At 37.1% G+C, this 21,645-nt stretch overlaps 1 pseudogene; it reads left to right on the forward strand.

Annotated features, from left to right (window-relative positions):
- Positions 1 to 1,709: 1,709 nt before the first annotated feature.
- LOC130047086 (uncharacterized) lies at positions 1,710 to 19,776 on the forward strand (annotated as a pseudogene).
- Positions 19,777 to 21,645: the final 1,869 nt, after the last annotated feature.

Consider the following 21,645-nt stretch of genomic DNA (forward strand, 5'->3'; position numbering starts at 1 on the left):
GGATGAATCCATGTGAAAGTTTGTACATTTACCGATATCCTGCGGATCAGTGTTGAAACTGAAGAGATACAGCGGGAAAGAAAGATTGAAACAGAATCAATGTGGACTAAGGTGAAGTTTAGTAAGAGGAATTAACATATTTATTTCATAAAATATGAAATAGCTAAAAAGCTAACACAGAATTTATGCTTGAATGGAAGTAAAATTAATCTCAATATTAATCTAAATGTTAAGTTATACAAGTATTTAGTTTAGAAATGAACTGCCAGAAGTCCTCCTTATTTGGGATTGGAGTGCTGCGGTCACTCTGTTAGTTAAAAGATAATTAATCAAATACAAAATGTTTAACTTGTTGACTTAATAATATCATGAATTATCGTTTTTTATACATATCACACTCCCTGTACAGACAAATACACGGTATTATGGGGGGGTGGGGGGGGGTGGGGTGGTGGGGGTGGGGGGTGGGGCATATAAACCACGAGTGTTCTTTTCATTCTCTACTCATAGTTGTTATTGCTCGCTAATACATCTGTCCAAGCCGAAATTTCAAAAATACCTATGAAACGCTTTTTAAATACTAATACAAACGTTTAACTTAATTCGCTTAATCAATTTATGATTCAAATTGTAAAGATAAAGTTGTTTTTTCGCTTGTAAACAATTGTTGATTTTAATCAAAATGAATCCCCCCCCCCCCTGATTTTTGGCGTTATCTTATCTAATCATTCTAATTCTTAAATTCCGTTTCGTTTTCCGTTCCTTGTTTTAGCAACACCCTCCGATACCTATGATTTGTATGGTATACTTTCACATTACATTTTGAAGTATATTATGTACACTGGTACACGTATTTAGCCATTGAAGTAGCGTGCACATTACACTTACTGACACATGATTTTGTTGAGTAATGACGTTGGTGTATAATGACCAATACACAAGATAAATAACTAGAATCACTCGGCAGGGCCGTAAATTAACCTTCAATTTGGAGGAGGCAGGAAATTAGGCTGAGCACATTTTGTGCACACTGAACACGTTTCGTGCAAAATCCTTGATTCTAGGGCCTTCTAAGATGTTACTTGACTAACTCATTCTAAAAGAAATATTTGGAATGCTTTTTAAGGGAGGTATCATGTTCTTAGTTATTGGAAACAACATAAATTCTAATGAACTTTAAATTTTATTTTTTTTTGGCTCAAAAGTTGGAGGAGGCAGCTACCTCCTCCGCCTCCATGTAATTTACGGCCTGTCGGGGAACAATACTAATACGATGATTCAACACAGAGATGCTTCAGAGGTTTTATTTTAGACGTTCTTTTATTTCTGATGTATCTAAGATATTCATTTTAAAAGCACAACAGGACCACGCTCTCAAATAGTATTCCTTTGATGCTACCGTACACCCTATACCTTTTTACATTTGTTAGAATGAATGGAATTTCGATTCTCCTCTGTAAATGCATTCTCAAAGGGAACAGAAAATTCCAATTTTGATTACGATTATAAATGCATCTACTTGCCTAAGAAAAGTGGTCATGAATATATTGAACTAAACTGAGTCACACTGATTTTTCAGATCTTGATTTAATATTTCCTTCAAACTTCCTGACTTTTTCATCATGGCACATTGCGGAATGTCCGGTAATCTGCAAAAATAAATGAAGTGTTGTATTCGTTTGAATTTTCTATCACAATTTTGGACAGAAATGGCAGACTTTGAGGAAATGGACACCATCAACCCTGTTTTCGATCTGGTCGTCTTCCGATCCATTAAGAACATCGGACTCGGTCTGAAGGCTCTTCCGGTGATATATGATATGGGCGTGGAAATCCATCCAAATATAAATGATTGGGTCGGATTGTTTTATTCCGGATGGACATCTGTAAAGGACGTTCTGAAGTATAGATGGACTCCGATGTTACCCGATCACCTGAACACAGTGCGCAGAAGACGACGATCAGTTATTTTGATATTTCCAGTTTTGCTGTATGTACAATAATCACATATAATAATACGTACCACTACGATAAATATTTCTACAGGAACTACTTATTGATGATAATCTTTAATAACTTTAGAAATAAGGTGTCTCATTAAATGAGTCACTAAACATTTTAGAATATTGATGATATTCTGTGATCAATCAAAATATGAAATCCAAAATCTGTTGGAAAGTCGTTACAGTCATTATGCTTGTAAAGCATTTGAAGAGAGCTATATATCTAGTGTAATATTCATTTATCCAAAAAAGCTATGGAGGTGTAATATTCATTTATTTCAATGTCAATATTAAGAACTTGAAAAGAATTAGATCGCGCTGCAATGTGTCATTGTTATACATGTAATTGAAATAGATCATTGATGTGAAAACGCACCATGATCAATCCTGAACACAATTTAATCACTCATGTCAAATCGGGTTAGCTCATTTCATCAGTTCACATTGGTCATCGTCGCTTTTAAATATTTGAACATTTTTAGCTTCTTCTCAGAAACAATTCGATCAATCTTTACCAAAACATTCTAATTTTGTATTTTTCACATCTCACTAAATTCAGGGATATTTGGGTTGACAAGTATCACTGAAAAAGAAGAAGGCACAAAATGTAGTGATAATGATTGACAGGGCCGGATCTGAGCCATCGAATGTAATTACCCAGTGTCTAAGCATTATCTATCCAGGTTTCTGTTCACTACTCGCACTATACATCAGTCTGTCAACGGCTTTTTACAGCAATTTTGAAAAAGTTTCTAATACTCAACATTTATGTTTTGGACTAAATATCTAGTCATTATGAAGTGCTTTTGGTGCAATTAAATTGATGCTTACTATAAATTGTTTAGAATCGCTGTTTTATTATCCTAAATTTGGAACTACTTCGTATTATGCGTATGAACAAAGGGCATTCATGTGGAGGAGATTTCAATGTAAACATAGAATCAAAAGTAAGAAAGGCTGTAAAGGATACGATAAAACTTGTAAAATCAGAGACAAACAGCTGGTAAAAATGTACTTAACAACGTGCCAGTGGGCTATGAAATTAGCCTGATGTATCACCTGTTTCTAGAACTTTAAAAGGGAAAGGAAACAAGAACGGACCATTCATATCATGTGATTATATTGTCACGTGATTCCAAGCGTTGACAGAGGGGTAAGTGAAACTTGCGTAACGCGCCCTCTAGTGGAAGAATGGTGTCTAAAAAGATCGATTTGAGACTGGTAATCCTAGGGGTGGGCTAGGGATAGCAGAATTCAAAGTATTACAGTTTTGAAAAGTGCTCGCGTTTTGTTTCTAATAAAAACATCTTGGATAGTATAGTTCGTAATTCTCAGTGATAGACGAGTCCAGGTAACACGATGTAATAATAGAATCAGCGAAAATATGTGGAAACATACGTGTACGGTCGCAACTTGGCATCACAAATAACTATTGATTTTAGAGAGAAGACCCACTCTCTACAATATGGGCCTAGTTCAATCATCAAATTTATGAACTAGAGTTGAACCAAAGTACGATCAAACTGTCTTTGGTCGAAACGTAAGGGGTGTCACTGCGCATGTCTGGTCTACCACACAGCAACCTATGTTTCTTAAGTAATCAGGCAAGCGCGCCGAAGGTCCGGAAGCCAGCCAGGCAAACGCAATAAAGTTTTGGAAGTCAACTAGACAACTACTATTGTTGACGATCGAATTAGGACAGTAAAAGGCAACACTGCTAGTTTAAGCCAAACGCTAGTAGTTTAAGGTATCCATTCAGTGGTAATCAGGTGACCTCAGGGCTCTAAACCTCTTGTTAACTCGAAAATGTATCTCCACAGAACACCGTATCATTCCCTCTTTGAATTCAATGCTTTTAGTTAATTGCCAGAATTTTGATGACTAAGTTCATAATTTGAAGTTGTTAAACTCTTGTTTGATAACATGTCTACGCCTTTTACAGGAACTAAGGAATGAACACGCGCACTTCTGCTTCCTCTACGTCACCAGAGATAATGACGTGGTTGGGGTTAGCAATACTTTCCAATTCCAATCTTTACCAGGGTATGAGGATGACCTCTGCTTCGGGAATTTAGAAGAAAGCGCGCGAGAGGACTCTTCCTTTACTTTCATCAGCATGAACCCTGGATTTGAGAACAGCAGTCGGTTGCATTTGCTCCCCAACAGGAAGAGAAGTAGAATATATACTTGTAACAAATACCATTTAGTACCATTACCTTCTTTACAACTACAATACCAAATAATATGAATATTTTTTTCAAGACAATGTACATTGACCTCAAACACATTGTCAGAAATTCTATGCACATACACTGTATATTGAAGAAAATCAAGATGTAGAAAAAACTTTAAAATTAAGACACCATTCCATTAAAATTTGAAGGTCTTGTGGATTCTTTCGAAATGGTAAACAACGAGCTACCTCCTCAAAAGAGGAGATCTACGAAGGAACGAGTCATGATTCGTACACGTGACCCAGACACACTTCTCACATTCTCTGTCGATCAGTGTCCGAACATTTTCCGGATTGCTTCGGAAAAGCCTGTCGTCCAGAGGGCAGATAGTAGAGCTGTAGTCTTATATGTTCCCAAAGTAGAGCCAACCTTCAACATTAATAGAAAGGTTTGTGAATATGTGTCTCCTTGCATATCTAATGATATGTATGCGAGTATAAAACATAGACTGAATTATGGCTTAATCTCATCAAACCTTATTTTAGGTCTCATCCATTTTCTGGAATCCAACCCTCCAACTAACATTTGAGCACCGACTGGCTATTCTACCGGGTCCTCGTAGCATTATCACGGCTGTGAACCGGAACTCTACGTCATGTGCTACTTGTGCCATGGGGAAAACCCTGATGCATGGTTTGCTTGTTCGTCGTACAAAAGACGAAAGAAAGGTTCAACAAATGTCAAAGGACATTAACACCTTGAAGGAGGAAAAGGAGGTTCGTTGTTTATATACATATTTTCAATTGAGGAAACAAAATGATATTTTAATTGCTTCACAGATTAAACCATACAGTTCTGTATATGTGATGTTCCTTAGAACACGTTTCAGTATAAACTGTATACAAGAAAGAGCAATGACCCGGATCTGTGACCCGGCTCTATGACCAGGATCTATTACCCACATGTTTCAAAACTGAAAAATACATCACATCGTGGCCTGTGTGGTGGTTAATCTGGAATCTGAAAAGCATACTTCCTCCAGTGACGAATACTCTTTTACATTTGATAATTTAATCTATCTAGAGGTATAGAAAGGTCCACATCCTTTGTGTCGTATGGACCTAACTAAGATATTCCCAAATTGTATTAAAAGTTTTAATGTCTCGAAAAATGAAGTTTTACGGGATTTATCACAGTTTGTACTCTTATGATCATTAATGTGAAAATTAGGGAAGCAAATTACGTCATACAGGTCATGGGGATTTGTCAATTCAAAATCACTTGAGGTCTGGTTTTAAATTCATCCAACCAGACCCACCTACCCATTCTTTCTTTCGTATTTGTATTCGCAGGATCTCCAGTTACGTCTAAAGATCCAGTATACCCTAGCGGAGTACCGGGAATCCCGGCAGAATACCTATCACTTAGAGAGACTCTTTGTCCACAATCAGCAGTTGGAGGACAAGTTAAAGACCATGGACGGCCAGCTGGAAAGCTTCAAAGCAGAGAATGCAGAAATGAAAGAACAACAGGTGAGAAATGAGGAATTCGAATGTTAAGCATCAGCAGGTAAAATCGTGTAAAAATCGAGGTTACAAAAAGCTGGGAAGATTGTGGAGAATTCAAATAATACAAAACAAGTGGAGAATTCAAAGAACGATCAAGAAGTAAGAATGTGGATGATTCTAAAATGAAGTTATAATTGTCAAACATGGGAGAAATTCTAAAGATAAATAAAATGCAATCCAAAAATTAGAGAATTCAAAGGAACGCAGATACATATTAGGTATTGAACGACAGAGAAAAGGGAGAATCAAGTGGAAAATTAGAAGATCAAGCACAATGGGAAAGAATGCGAAGAATAAAAAAAGATTGACACACATATAAAGAGATGGTAGATTCAAAGATTAAGAGCTGAAGAGAGAGAGAGAGAGAGAGAGAGAGAGAGAGAGAGAGAGAGAGATTTTGGACATTTGAAAAGTCAAGGGTCACAGATAAGAAAATGAATTATGCAAAGATAATGAAGCAACAGCAAAAAATATTAGGAATTCGGAGGAGAATGAACAAGTTGAAGGAATGTGAAAAACTTTAGAACAGAGGAATAGCATGTGAGAAAACATATAATTTGAAGGAAGGGAGATAAAACGTAAGCAGTTAAATGAAGAACTGGAAAATGTATACATATGTAAGGTGGTAGTTAAAAGTCCCCAATGGCGGATAGGAACAACGTGAAATTTCAATGTCGACTAATAACAGCCAAGAACGTAGGGGGGTGGGGGGTGGGGGGTCTAGATAGTAAATAATTCAGAGGGCAAGTAACATCAGCCACGAAAATCAGAAATTTCAAAGTCAAGGAACGGCAGTTAAGGAAGAGGGATATTGAGGAACGGTTAAGGAAGGACTAGAGTGCAAAATTACACAAAATAAGAAAGAGGTTAAATCCCAGGTCAAAGGATACTCGGTAAGAAAATGAGATATTAAGGTCAAAGAACAAAGTGCGAAATTCAGAGGTCAAGGAGCTAATTGGAGAATTCAGATATCAAAGGAAAAAGTGGCGTTACCAGAGATAAATTAAAAAATCAGGAAGTTCAGAGGTCAAGGAACAAAGTAGAGAAACTATAGGCTAAGGATTGAAAGATCAGGGGGCAATAAGTTGGGGAAAATAAGTTGGGGGAAAAGCGAAAAACAGATAATATATATACACTTAACAGATATGCTAAAGAACATACAAATTCTATTCATCTCACCTGTCTGTGCATATTATGAAGCATACTTGATGAAGATAATACACGATAAAAAGAATATCGCTCTTTAATAGTACCGGATTTCTTCAGGTCGCCTTACACACGTATTGTTGATACCAAAAGCAGGTTTGCGATTAAACCTCCGAGTCGGTGTAAAAAGATTATAATGTCAGATATAGCTAGAATAAGCCCGCTATGCACATTTTAATGTTCATTTTCAAACCTTAGAAATTGCTGAAATTGGCTGGGGAAACTGTTTCATTAATTGCGCTATCATGTTTGTCACCAATGCATGCGATTTCTTCTATTATGATGTTACTGGGTCTGAAAAGAAACTGTTTACAGTTGTTTTGACTTACACCAACTTCATCTCATCGGCGACAGTAATCTGACAAAGTCCAATAAGTGGAATATAAAATGAAATCAATTTCATGTTCATGTCTATTCACGACTCCTGGGCGTGATTCAGTGATTTGGGAATCGATGGATTATATTAAGTAGATCGTACAACGAATGACAAGAGTGAAACAATCATTTCAGGACTTAGACCACTTTATTGTGCTGGCCTTGGAATGACTTAATCCTGCATAAAAATAGATTTAAAAATGTGTAAATCCATTGTGACACTTCAGATGCGCTCAGTAATATTATCCACGGCAGAAACCTGCTAAGAAAAGACATATAGTGCTCGTTTTCCCGCATAAAAATAGATTTAAAAATGTGTAAATCCATTGTGACACTTCAGATGCGCTCAGTAATATTATCCACGGCAGAAACCTGCTAAAAAAGACATATAGTGGTCGTTTTCCCGTGTTGTTCATTTAATTCATATGAGCAAAACAAGACCTGCTTCAGATTACGAGACTGCAATTTGATACGAATGAAACCAAACAATTTTATGTCGTTTATCTAATATTTTTTGTTCTTTCTTTAGTTTCCTTTTAATCCACCGCGGGTTTGTGCATATCTACTGCGAGTTCACTCATACATTATCTGAGCCGAAAGTTCAAGTGAGCTTTTATGACCAAATTAATCCCACAGTCCTTTTAGAAATATTAATTCTAGGCCAATTTCAACCTATTTCTATAAAGCATCATCTGATGAAATGGACTCAAGTTTGTTTTTTTTTTCTAGCAAAGAGAGATGGATACGATAAAGTGAAAATAAGATTCGGAATTGTTTTCAATAATCATAGCATTAGGAAAGCCAAATCATGCATGCAAGCTTCTTTATATACTTTCATATTGAAGATTTAAACTTTACAAATATGAAAATTGTTTGGTTGTATTGTTTTGTGTAAAAGTGAAGATAACGAACAGCGATCAATCCCACAATTCCTATGAATACAGAATCAAAAGTAGGGCAAACACGTAACCCTGGATATACCAGAGTCTAGGAGGAGAGAGTATCCCATGTCGACCGCTCACACCCGCAATGAGCCTCATATCTAGATCGGGTAAACGAAGTAATTCGTAGTCAAAATCGATGTATAAAGAACAGCCTTCCCATTTGAGAAGTTTGCAAGCATATAGAGACCCGTAACATTTTTGTAAAGTGCTATAAATTTTGACCAATGCTTGGCACCTAGGACCATAGGGTTCTTTATCGTGCAACATTTACCCATCTTCACTATAGCCAAGGGTTTTCGGTCCACTTCGCTCTCTTCGGAGTGGACCGAAAACCCGTGGCAGGTGAAGATGACATCTACTGTGACCTTTATTTTTGAGGTCATATCCAAAAGAAAGACCCGTGAACTTTGTATCGAATGTCGGGTCCTCGACGAAGTAAGATTAACTAATTATAGGAATTAATTAAACCGGGCGGCACAGGATTGAAGGGCACCACGACGATCGGTGAACAAAATAAGCTCAAGAGAAAGAAACCGTTCGTTAAAATTAAAATCGAAACAAAATTTGTATAGCTTCACTCGACTGTTGTTGTATACAGACATCCAACTCAGAGGAGCTTTGTTTTACAGGGAACCGCTCGATAAAGAATACTTGTAGTGTAAAAGCATTTCTTCCGAATTTTCCATAAGATAGATTTATAAAATTGCTCACAACTTTAAATACTTCTTTATGCTTTGGAAGAAACGTTTGTGCATTCTCAAGAACATTGACGGCTGAACTGATCACGTGTCTGTCGCTTTGCTATCCTTTACAGAACATATACAGCACCAAAAACTTCTCCGGGGTTAAAACCATTGTAATAATCAAATTTATGTTGGATTCTAATTAATATATGCGACAAGTAAACCACTTATATTATCAAGTGGAAAGAGTTTATTGAGATGTCGGACCATATCGCTTTAATAAGCTACATTTATTTATGTATAAATTTTGATATTTATTTAAGAATTTTTTCTCTCGCAATTACCAGTAAAAGAGTAGTGCAGTATGTGCAGGTGTTGCTTGATATGAACTATGAATTTTATAAAAAAAAAAGTTTTGTATTTTTAGCTCTTCTGAGCCAAAGGCTCAAAGAGCTAATGCTATGGCCATTTGTGCGGTGTGCGGTGTGCGTAAACTTTTTAGAAAAAGGGCTATAACTCAAGAACCCCTTGGCCAATTTTTTTCAAATTTGTTACAGGGTATCATTGGCCCAAGGGCTTTCATACATACTAAATAGAGGGATGTGACCCTTTAGCAAGGGGAGATAATCAGGAAAATACAAACAAAAGTAGTGGTTGCTAAAAAATCTTCTTCTCAAGAACCACAGGGCAGATTATCACCAAACTTACACATAAGGATGAGGATATGTTGTAGATTAAAAATTGTTCAAGGCATTACCCTGGGGCAAAGGGCGTGGTCTCAAGGTCACTTCAAAGTTGACCTAAATTCAATTTTTTTTTAAAATTCCTTAAATCTTAGATATTTTAGTCATATAAGGACTAGGATCATCAAATTTTGACAGTTGATGCATCTTAGGACCTTGTGTCAAGTTGTCTCAAAAGTAGGTCACGGTGACCTACTTTTTGAATTTTGCAGGTATTTATTTTAAAATTAATTTTGATGCATATCTTGGACACTTTGAAGCTTATGATCATCAAAACTTGTCAGTTGGTGGATCATGGGACCTTGGAATGCGTCAACTGAAAAATAGGTCACCGTGACCTACTTTCTGAATTTTATGGCTTATCATTTATAGATATATTTTAAGTTGTTATTTCAAATACCGAGAGGTTTAGAATCATCAAATCTTGTAAGATGATGCATCTTGAGGCCTTGAAACATATTTATAAAAAAGTAGGTCACAGTGACCTACTTTTTGAATTTTGCAAATATTCAAATTTCACATTTTCAATTTTAGATGCATATTTTGGGCACTGTAAAACCTAGGATCATCAAACTTTGTCAGTTGATGCATCTTGAGTCTTAGGAGTGTATCGACCAAAAAGTAGGTCACTGTGACCTACTTTTGGCATTTGACAGTTATATTTATATATTTCAGTCACTAATTGACCTACAATCATCAAACTTTGACAGTTGATGCATCTTGAGTCAACGGAGTGTGTCGACCAAAAAGTAGGTCACCTTGACCTACTTTTGGAATTTGACGGCTATATTTATATATTTCAGATACTATTTGACCTACAGTCATCAAACTTTGTCAGTTGATGGGTCTTGCATGTTCGAAGGGTTTCGACCAAAAAGTAGGTCAACTTGACCTACTTTTGGAATTGGACACCTATATTTATATATTTCAGATACTATTTGACCTACAGTCATCAAACTTTGTCAGTTGATGCGTCTTGCATGTTCAAAGGGTGTTGACCAAAAAGTAGGTCACTTTGACCTACTTTTGGAATTGGACGGCTATATTTATATATTTCAGATACTATTTGACCTACAGTCATCAAACTTTGTCAGTTGATGGGTCTTGCATGTTCGGAGTTCGCTGACCAAAAAGTAGGTCACCATGACCTACGATTTGAATTTGACAGCTATATTTCAATATTCAGATACTAATTGGCTTAAAATCATCAAACTTTGTCAGTTGATATTTCTTTGGTTCTCAAAATGTGTAAACCAAAAAGTAGGTCACATTGACCTACTTTTTTTGAATTCTTAGGATTTAACTAAAGATTTAGAATACTAAGAGGCTAAGAATAGAAATGGTGGGGTTGTACAATTTATCAGAAGAGCGATTCTAGGCCCCTGGGCCTCTTGTTAAAATGTACTTCGCATTGCAATTTCTAGTTACAAAATTCGCAAACGAAAAATGGGAACCAATCTATGCATTGTACAAATTATATTCTAATCAAATCTATGGAACTTTTTGAGATAGCATTGAATGCAGTTATAAGTCAAAGAGAATGTTGCACCGAAGCGGGAACTTTCCCTAATCGAAGCTCCGTGCCAGCACTGGTGACGTAGAATTGACCTTCATCCATATTTATACTCTTATTGTGTATTAGCAATTTAAATACCTGTAGGATTCCCCAGTACTAAGGGCAAGGCTAATACATTTTATGTGTCAATACATTATACATTTTAGTCTAAACATAATTTTTGAAATCGTGAAAATCAAATTGTCTTTTTTCCCCCTTCTGATTATCAGGTACAATGTATACGGTTACATGTTACGAGTGTATCAAATATTTAATACTCTATACTATTACAGTCTAAGAGCTCTTATACTTGTACATATTATTTTCTACAACCAACAGTTGGCAACTGTTGTACACGACTCTGACCACAAAACAAAATATTGGGAGTTTAATACACTTAATAAAGTTCAACATAATTCGAAGTACATGTACCTGAAAACATTGATTCACCATAGTAATTTTCTACTGGAATACATATCATCTTGTCCACTCAAACTGTTTAACGGTTATTTACCTTGTTTGGCCTTAAAGTTTTTCTTTCAAAGCTTTGCAAAGTTCACAACGGATTTTCGTAAAAGGCACCATACTATACCTTTGTCAACACCTTTCACTCAGAAAAACATACAAATTCTCGTTAGCAACCTGGGCTATTAAAACACAGGTATTGCATGCTGTATTCGGCGTGTTTGTTGCGAGTCCTACAGTGTCCAGGTTGGAAACTTATTTCAAACTCGGCACATTGTGATAAACAGAAATTTGATTTGAAACATTTATAAAAACTAGATGTGTGTTTCAGTTTTTAAAAAAGATCTAGATGGAAACTGCAATATGAAAAAAAAAATTGTGTTCGTGATGGATTCGAACCCGGTCCTTTAAAAAAAGAAAGAAAACATCTTTACATATAAAAGTTGATCACCTTATCCATTGACCACGCAGTAGACCATACATAATTAAGCAAAATGAACGTACAGGTGAAGTTAAAAATAATATCAGTGAAGTTGTTTCGATTTTTTATTATAGTTTTTTTGGTGGCAAACTCGAAGAGCATGTTCATGCTAAATTTATTTTGTTTCACGGAGGGAGTTTTTCCTGAAATTCGTGGATACCCCTCCATTTAATTTGAGCGCTAAAAACACATAAATCGCTTATTGCTTGATTTAACTCGAATTATTTTGGGTAATTTTTTGTCAATACACGTCTATTAAACTTGTTTTCAAAAAAAATATTTGAATCAAGACATAAGTTGCAATTGGTTTTATCATATGTGCTTCACTTTGGAAAGTTAATTTTTGTCTAATCTGTAATTAAGATAGGAAGAGTTACAAAGAATTTTTTTAATAACTTTTTGCTAAGAAATTTAAAATCATGTAAGCTTTAAGTTTTTGTATTTTGAAATGGTAAAGTTAAGATTTCTGAACGGATCCGTACTATCAAAATAAAATCGTGCCTCAAACCGTAACTGTAAACTTGTAAACCTGTCGGAAATGAAGGAAGAGTGACTTCCTCACCGATTGTGTGCACCAATAGCGTAACAGCATATTAATCATTTTTTATAGATCGAAATCATATTACAAATATGCAAAGTTAACCATACATGATGCACAACAAAAGAACAAACAAATCGTTTGAAAAAGACAAAAAGCATAAAGAAGGGATATGATCCACGAGAAACCATTTCTTATGCTTTGTGAACTGGCTACCAGTTGACTTCCTGCTCGAAATTTATCATCCGAAAAATATCTCCGGAAGTACTCTCCGGAAACAGTATCCAGAAACAAAGATATCGTGCTAAATGTTACCTGAAGGCCTAGACCATTGACCTAAAAACAGGAAGTGTAATTCATCAATTATAGATACTTCCTGGGTAATTCATCGCTAAAGCTATCGTATCGAGGCCCGACAGGGTTAGAACCTGGGCTGTTGTAAGTAAAATATAAGGGTAATACTTTTGTCAAAGAAACCACAAAATAAATCATGACACTTACAATTGAGTACATACATTCGCATTGTAATTCTCAAGCATTGGAAAGATTGTTCTTCAACAAAAATTCATAAGGACGGATTGTTGGAAACGTTTGTGGATAAAAAATAGGATGCATGCAGGTGAATGAAGAAATCACAGACATGTATTCATTGTCTATGATGAAAACAATGTCAATCTCAAAAGAAATAAAAGAGAAAGATTCAGTGAATGTAAATATTGTGTACATTTAAAACATCTTTTGACGTCGTTCTTTTGTTCTTAGAGTCCTATATTTCTAAGAATGGACTATTTCCGTTGTATTATTATTGTAATTGTGATGGGTCCAGTATTATTGTAATGAATTCAGTACATTGGACGCGTCGTAATAATACTGGACTCGTCAGTAACAAAGGTTAGGTTACATAAGTCTTTACAAAACGAATAACAAAGGATGCACAGAGAGGAAATGTGCATTTGTATTAAAAAAAACCAACATTCACTGTAATCCAAATCAAGTGTAAGGACTGCTAAGATAAGACATATCAAATAGACGGTGAAGCTTTGTAAAGCCTGTAACCTAACAGGAGATTGTAATTAATCCTTTATAAACTCATCAATGGCTAAAATTTTTCCAGGAAGTTTATTATGAATACACCCGCGATAATTTTCACGGATTATCAATTTACTAAAAGCATCCGAATTACTCCACGTAAAGACGTTGCGTTTTTCGAATCCGGAGAAATTGTGTTTTTGGTTGAAAATTTGAAAACTGTCACCTATAAATCCATCCTCCTCAATACGATACGAAATATCAAATACACACATGTGTCAAATCTTTTTAACATGTATGCGTATAGTTATCGTATTGACTGTTGTTGTTGTTGTTGGGTTTCTGTGATGGGGGTTGTTAAAAACCTATAAACACAAGTTTTAAAACAATAGTATCTCTTAAAACACTTCATCCACCTAGAATCCCGTGGGATCCGGGTTAGAGTAGGTCCTCAGTACCCCTTGCTTTCGTAAGAGGCTACTAAATGGGGCGGTCCCTCAGATGAGACCGCAGAAACCGAGGCCCCGTGTCACAGCAGGTGTGTGTTCAAAAGCCGTAGGCGTCCAGCATAGACCTAAATGTTGCAGTCCTTCAACGGCAATGGCGACGTCTCCATATGAGTGAAAAACATAAAAATCAATCAATCACCTGCCTGGATTTGCCAGTTCAGCCACCTGATGACAACAAACATTCATTGTTTTGTTTAAGAAATGCTATAAGTAAGATGGTCCATTGTGTTCGATACGGGACTTGTAATTTGCGCGGGTTGTCCAGTCCCGTTTATCTTACGCGTAATAGACCATCTTCTTCCTGTATCCCTTACATATATAAGCATCGGCACCAAATTATAAATTGTAAAGATTATATATGACTTAATTCAAAATCTGATACTACATGTATGAACAAGCATAGTGAAGAATATAAGTAAAAGTGTTGGTTTCTTTTTGTATAGATGCAGCGTTCCGAAGTAGTAAATCGTGACCAGGACGTTCTCCAGCTATTAAAGGAAGGATTCCAGGGAATAATCGAGATAAATGGTTAAGTGAAGTTTCTCATCAGTCTTATGTGTCTGTAAATAAAGTCTAGGTGGGGTAGAGCCTAATTAGAATTAGATGTTAGTTCCGCTCTCACACTCGTTACACTAACGATCCTTGGGTTATAATACATTTTGACGTAAACATATCGGTGTCGATGATGCAAGCAATGCTTTACAAATCATTAGCAGGCCTAGTCCATGTAGACAAGATCTATGAGATCATGATGGCATTAACAGCATCAGAAGGTCGGTGATAATCAAAATGACATTATAAACTGCACATGAATGATGCTTGCGTGAAACACCTGTCATTGTCCCATTACCGGCATACAACCATTGAGAATTATCAGCGTCCGATGATATTAACGTCTTGTTCACCACCGATTCACAATGTGTAAGGTTTCTAGAACCATCCGATTAAGTTATTTGAATCACACTGAAATTTAATGTTTATAAAATGAACAAGAAATATTTATGTATACAGTGCATACCTTAATGCTTTCTAAATTTTCAATTTCCTGAAGGTCGGAAAATGACAGTCACTCTCAACGAACCGGAAGAGGCCGATCCTGTAGAGGAATGGAAGATGTACTTTCCAAAGAGAATGGGTAACTGCCTTACTGTTGTAAGATTCAATGCATTTCCCCCTCAGCAAGTTGTAAAACTAGAATTTATTGTGATATATTTGATTGATTTCTAGTACATTTGCGAAAGCTGATCCGTCAACAAACCAACACTATTGCGGATCTGTCAAACACCGTGATGAATCAGAGACACCAAATGTCCACTCTGTCATGGCGCATGCGCTGTCTCAAGAAAGAATTAGGGGTAAACTCACAATTACATAATTATGTGTAAAAGTTTGTTCATATTGATATAAAACTGTTTTTGACATTAGTTGATCCATATGGATTGGGTATGCATTAGCATTAGAATCTAGTGATAACGTCAGCTGATGTTTAGAAATGTACATGTAAAAAACATTCAGTAAATGGCGATTACAGTGACAATCACAATTACAACGAACACGCTTATAACGAATTCACGATTACAGCGAACACGCTTATAACGAATTCACGATTACAGCGAACACACTTATAACGAATTGAATATTACAGCGAACACGCTTATAACGAATTCAATATTACAGCGAACACGCTTATAACGAATTGAATATTACAGCGAACACGCTTATAACGAATTCAATATTACAGCGAACACGCTTATAACGAATTCAATATTACAGCGAACACGCTTATAACGAATTCAATATTACAGCGAACACGCTTATAACGAATTCAATATTACAGCGAACACGCTTATAACGAATTGAATATTACAGCGAACACGCTTATAACGAATTCAATATTACATCGAACACGCTTATAACGAATTAAATATTACAGCGAACACGCTTATAACGAATTCAATATTACAGCGAACATGCTTATAACGAATTCAATATTACAGCGAATATGCTAATAACGAATTCAATATTACAGCGAACACGCTTATAACGAATTCACGATTACAGCGAACACGCGTATAATGAATTCATGATTACAGCGAACACGCTTATAATGACTTCACAATTACAGAGAACACTTTTTGACTTAGTTCCTTCTCTCCTCCTGGAGAATATGGCCTCTAACACACATTGTCCAGTTTGTCCTGTCTTGTGCAGCTCTCGCTATTTCAGTCCAGTTTGTAAACCCTAGCTGTTCTATTTCTCTATCCACCGTTCTCCACGTTTCTTTTGGCCGACCTCTTTTCCTTCTATCTTTAGGTGTCCATGTCAATGCTACTCTGTACAGCGAACACGCTTATAATGAATTCCCGGTTACAGCAAACACGCTTATAGTGAATTCACGATGATAGCGAACACGCGTATAATGAATTCCTGATTACAGCGAACACGCTTCTTACGAATTCATGATTACAGCGAACACGCTTATTACGAATTCACGATGACAGCGAACACGCTTATAGTGAATTCACGATTACAGCGAACACGCGTATAATGAATTCCTGATTACAGCGACCACGCTTATTACGAATTCACGATTACAGCGAACACGCTTATAGCGCATTCACGGTTACAGCGAACACGCTTATAGTGAATTCACGATTACAGCGAACATGCTTATAATGAATTCACGGTTAAAGCGAACATGCTTATAATGAAGTCCCGATTACAGCGAAGACGCTTATAATTAATTCACGATTACAGCGAAGTGATTTATATTCCTATAGATTTAAAACATTCTATGAATATAGTGGATTAATTATTAGATCCAGTGAGCTAGGCATTCCGCAGCACATGCCCGCTTGCTCGACATTCGAGCCAAATGTAGTCCGATCCCAGCCTGTTTAATGCATCAGCATTGCCTTGAAATGACAACACCCGTGAATATGAACAATACTTTAATGATGCTTCAAAAGGTACAACAGCACAATTTACACGATACAACATATGGAATGGAACAAGGTTTGTAAGTGGATGAAAAGGCCGCAATTTTTGTGGGGGACAGGGGGATACATACAATTGTACCAAGACAGTATGGGCACAAAAGGAGGCCGAGTGTAAGCACAAGTGCCTGATCCGAACGATTACCGCGTTCTGGACCAGTGTAGGTGGGACCGCCCTTCTCCCTGTCTCCAGCGCCACCTGGTTTTACATTTACCAGACTGTGGCCTCCCCCCGCTTGAACGAGGTGGAGGTGGGACCAGCCCTGGCAGACCATGACCCACGATTGTTACCATATTTACACAACTACACTTTGTTACTTTGAGCCACGCCCCCCTGCTTTGTATGCAGGGTGGGGAGACCACCAGGTTATGGGGCCACTTGATCCCAGCCTACACTACGGTATCCCCCAGTCCCCGCCCCCCAAACCCGGAATTGCGACGAAAAGTATACTTTGTTTTTGGGGTAGCTGTGACATTAATTTATCCCATAGAAGCAAAAAAAAATTAAATACTGTAATCCCCTACAAAATTGGATTTGGCAAGAATGCGTTTGAGGCACTGACAGATAGCTATGACATTCAGTACGCGTTCCATTCTTCTCAGCTAGGATGGGCACGTGTCGCTTGGTATTCTGCAATGAAAAAAAAAAAGAAGAAGAGAAAGCAGCAAAGCAGATATTAGAATTATGCCCTAATAATATAATGGGTGGGTGGGTTGGGGGAAAAAAAACGTCCTTCTTGTTCGGTGGATTTTGAAAAAGAGAACGACATCCGGGGACTGTTTGTTGTTCATTAACTCGTGCCGTAGCATAGTCGTACCATTACGTAGTCGTAAGGTAATACCATTGTAGTATAATTGTTAAGGGCGCCCAGGGTGACAGCCCGGGTGGAAACCTGTACTAAATTAATAGTTGACTATTTGATATAAAATCAAATAATCTTGAATAAACGAATTTCATGTATAACGAATCAAAATAGTTTGTCCCCAGCACATCGCTTTGGGCGTGTTTGACTATTTTAGTTATTTTTTAGGTCACCTGAATCGCTAATCAGTATGGACACTTTCGGGGGCATCTGTCTTTTGAACATATCTTGTTTTATACTTCTGTTGAATTTTAGAATAAAGCTTAGATATACAGAACAGGAAAATCATTATTAGAATTCACAACCTTTGGGGCAAGTGATAACATTTAAATCAATACTCATGTGACTGTTGAAGTCAGTGAGCCGCTTGTCTAAATTTCTATCGAGTATCTGTAAATTGTAAATCACGCACTCTATATATTTTTCGTGCGAAATAAATGGGCTGTAATGAACTTTCTCTCTCATAAAAAGATGGTGTCACAAATGAAAGATGAAACGGACAAGAAATTAGCGGAGGTCACTCAGAGGATTCGCTCATTGCTAAGAGACCGAGCAAAATGTTTCAGTAATGAATGGCGCCTATTCGCACGCAACTTGACAGTGAGTAAACATTGATAAATACGCATAATAGTTCTTTTTTACACTCTTCTCTTGAAATCCTCTCAATGAATAGTATCGACAAGGACTAATCATTACTTTAGTAAAGACAAATTTTTATGTCTGCATTGTTGGCCAAGCCATATGTATTAGCCTTTTTATTGTTTATTATTCTGGATAAAACACTTTACTTATCACGTGATATGATGCACATGTAAGCTTGACATTAAATCAAAACTATATCTTTATATTTGAAAAAATTGGATCAATACTTAAGAAATAAATTAAATTTTTCAAATGTACATGAGGGTGGGAACTGCGACGCTTTACTTCTCCGGGTGCGATTTAGCGCTTTATAAGAAGTATACCGATCAACACCAAACGTTGCTATTCGTACCCGCATGTATTTTCAAAATGAGATCTATTTCTTATGGTTATATTCTATTTTCGAAGAATATATCTTATATTGTGGAAAAATCCCCAGCCGTTGAATTAATCGTACTATATCTACCAAGATTCATACGCACATTGTTCACATTCACGAGGAAATGGTTATTATTTCAATTGTTAAAGATATACCAAAGGGGAAAACATTGGAGATGTAAATATTTATCGATATATCACCAATTATCGATATAAATGCCCATATGTCTTAACATATGCCCACTAAACAATGCTTCTGAGAATTAAAACAGCATAAAAGGATTCAATAACTTCTCTATCACAGAATGTCCCTTCAAAGCAAAGGAATATGAAAACACGTGCCGCAACTCCCATGATCCGCTCCCCTCCGGCTTTGGAATTCTCTGTCTGGAAATCTAGGAGACCAGAACGAAAGTGTGAAACGTGCGGTATTGTTTTCAGCTCTTCCGTGGACCCACGTGTCATTGAGGAACATCTCGTCTTCCACGAAACCTACCATAAAAAGCATGATTAACCGGAAGTCATTGATGTGAACAAAAACGAGACTGGACTGTGATACCCTATCATTGGTTACTTTTTTGCTTAATGTTTTATAGCTTGCATTCAATAAATTATAAATCTCTCTCTCTCTCTCTTTCTCTCTCTCATTTTCATCAAGGAAGTAATGACTGATGCCTTGCCTACAAAATGATTATATAATCAATATTTACGGCGGTGTGACCGATCGACAGGGGATGCTTACTCCTCCTAGGCACATGATCCCACCTCTGATGTGTCCAGGGGTCTGTGTTTGACCAACTCTCTATTTTGTATTGCTTATAGGAGTTATGAGATTGATCACTGTTCGTTATCTTCACCTTTCATTGCTTCCTTCGTAATTCCTACGTTTTCTCTAAAAGCAGTGCTTGAAGTACTTGTACAGACAAATACCGGTATACAATGACGCAATCAATGAAATGAACCTGGTGGTTTATCTTTATGTACAAAGATCTGTCATTGATCAGTACCTCAAAGCAGAGTCACTTCATATTTTAGCCCAGATGACACTAGTAGTACCTGGAGCTCCCGGCACAGGCGCCATACTGGAGGAATTTGGAATGTGTAGTATGTGGTAGTATTTAGCTACACATACGTTACTGGAACGTACGGTATTTATAGAAAGATGTACAGACTGTGGTTTAATTCATGTAGATTGTTGAACATTTGGGCACAATACAAATAGAGAGGTGTGCAAACGTCACTTTCTTATAATACTACTAGATATGTAAATGCACCCCAGCTGGTTATTTCACGTGATTCATTCAGCTTGACGCGTGTCCAAGTATTCGTAGGAAATATAACTTTCGTATGATCTGCATTATGGCTCAACATAACGATTCCAACAATAGGTTTAATAATAATTTCATTAAAAATTTGTAGCTCTCAAGATGTTAATAGATTTTAGACCCCGATTCCCGTCATATGTAGCGATAAACGAAGTATCACATATTTAGACCTGCGCTTAGCGTTCCTTCAGGGCCATAGCAGCAATGGTTCTGTAAACTTGTTTTGATTTGGAGTTCTGGACACGACTTTTTAGTGCTCCTAAAATTGTCAATGGGACGTCCGTCAATATTCATCATTTCAAGATGTAATCGAGACTTAATAAGTTTGTACATAAAGATCACCAGAGCATTATACTAAACAAAAGAAAAGAAAACATATCCCTAGTCAGCATACACCCGAGGCTAGAAAACCCTCTCCCTAGTTAGCATACACCCGGGGCTAGAAAACCCTCTCCCTAGTCAGCATACATCCGGGGCTAGAAAACCCTCTCTCTAGTCAGCATACATCCGGGGCTAGAAAACCCTCTCCCTAGTCAGCATACACTCGGGGCTAGAAAACCCTCTCCCTAGTCAGCATACACCCGGGGCTAGAAAACCCTCTCCCTAGTCAGCATACATCCGGGGCTAGAAAACCCTCTCCCTAGTCAGCATACACCCGGGGCTAGAAAACCCTCTCCCTAGTCAGCATACACCCGGGGCTAGAAAACCCTCTCCCTAGTCAGCATACACCCGGGGCTAGAAAACCCTCTCCCTAGTTAGCATACATCCGGGGCTAGAAAACCCTCTCCCTAGTTAGCATACACCCGGGGCTAGAAAACCCTCTCCCTAGTTAGCATTCACCCGGGGCTAGAAAACCCTCTCCCTAGTCAGCATACACCCGGGGCTTTTGTCTAGAATGGAATATTCAGGTCGTCATATACCTTATTGATCAATGTCTGGAAACGGACTCGTCATCGCTGTCCTCTTCCAAACCTACATTAGTTTCTCATCTAGTTTATTTTAATTATGTGCATTTACTTCCATGCAACAACCACCATTAGTGTGTTTATTCAAATTCATTGGTGCAGCAAATTTGATACCCCATTTAAGACAATAATTTACAACTTCCATAGTTGCCACGATTTCAGGTTCTTTAGATGTGTAAATTAGAGACGGTGATTCTACCTTT

This window comes from Ostrea edulis, chromosome 6, assembly GCF_947568905.1.
Source record: "Ostrea edulis chromosome 6, xbOstEdul1.1, whole genome shotgun sequence".
Taxonomy (NCBI): Eukaryota; Metazoa; Mollusca; class Bivalvia; order Ostreida; family Ostreidae; genus Ostrea; species Ostrea edulis.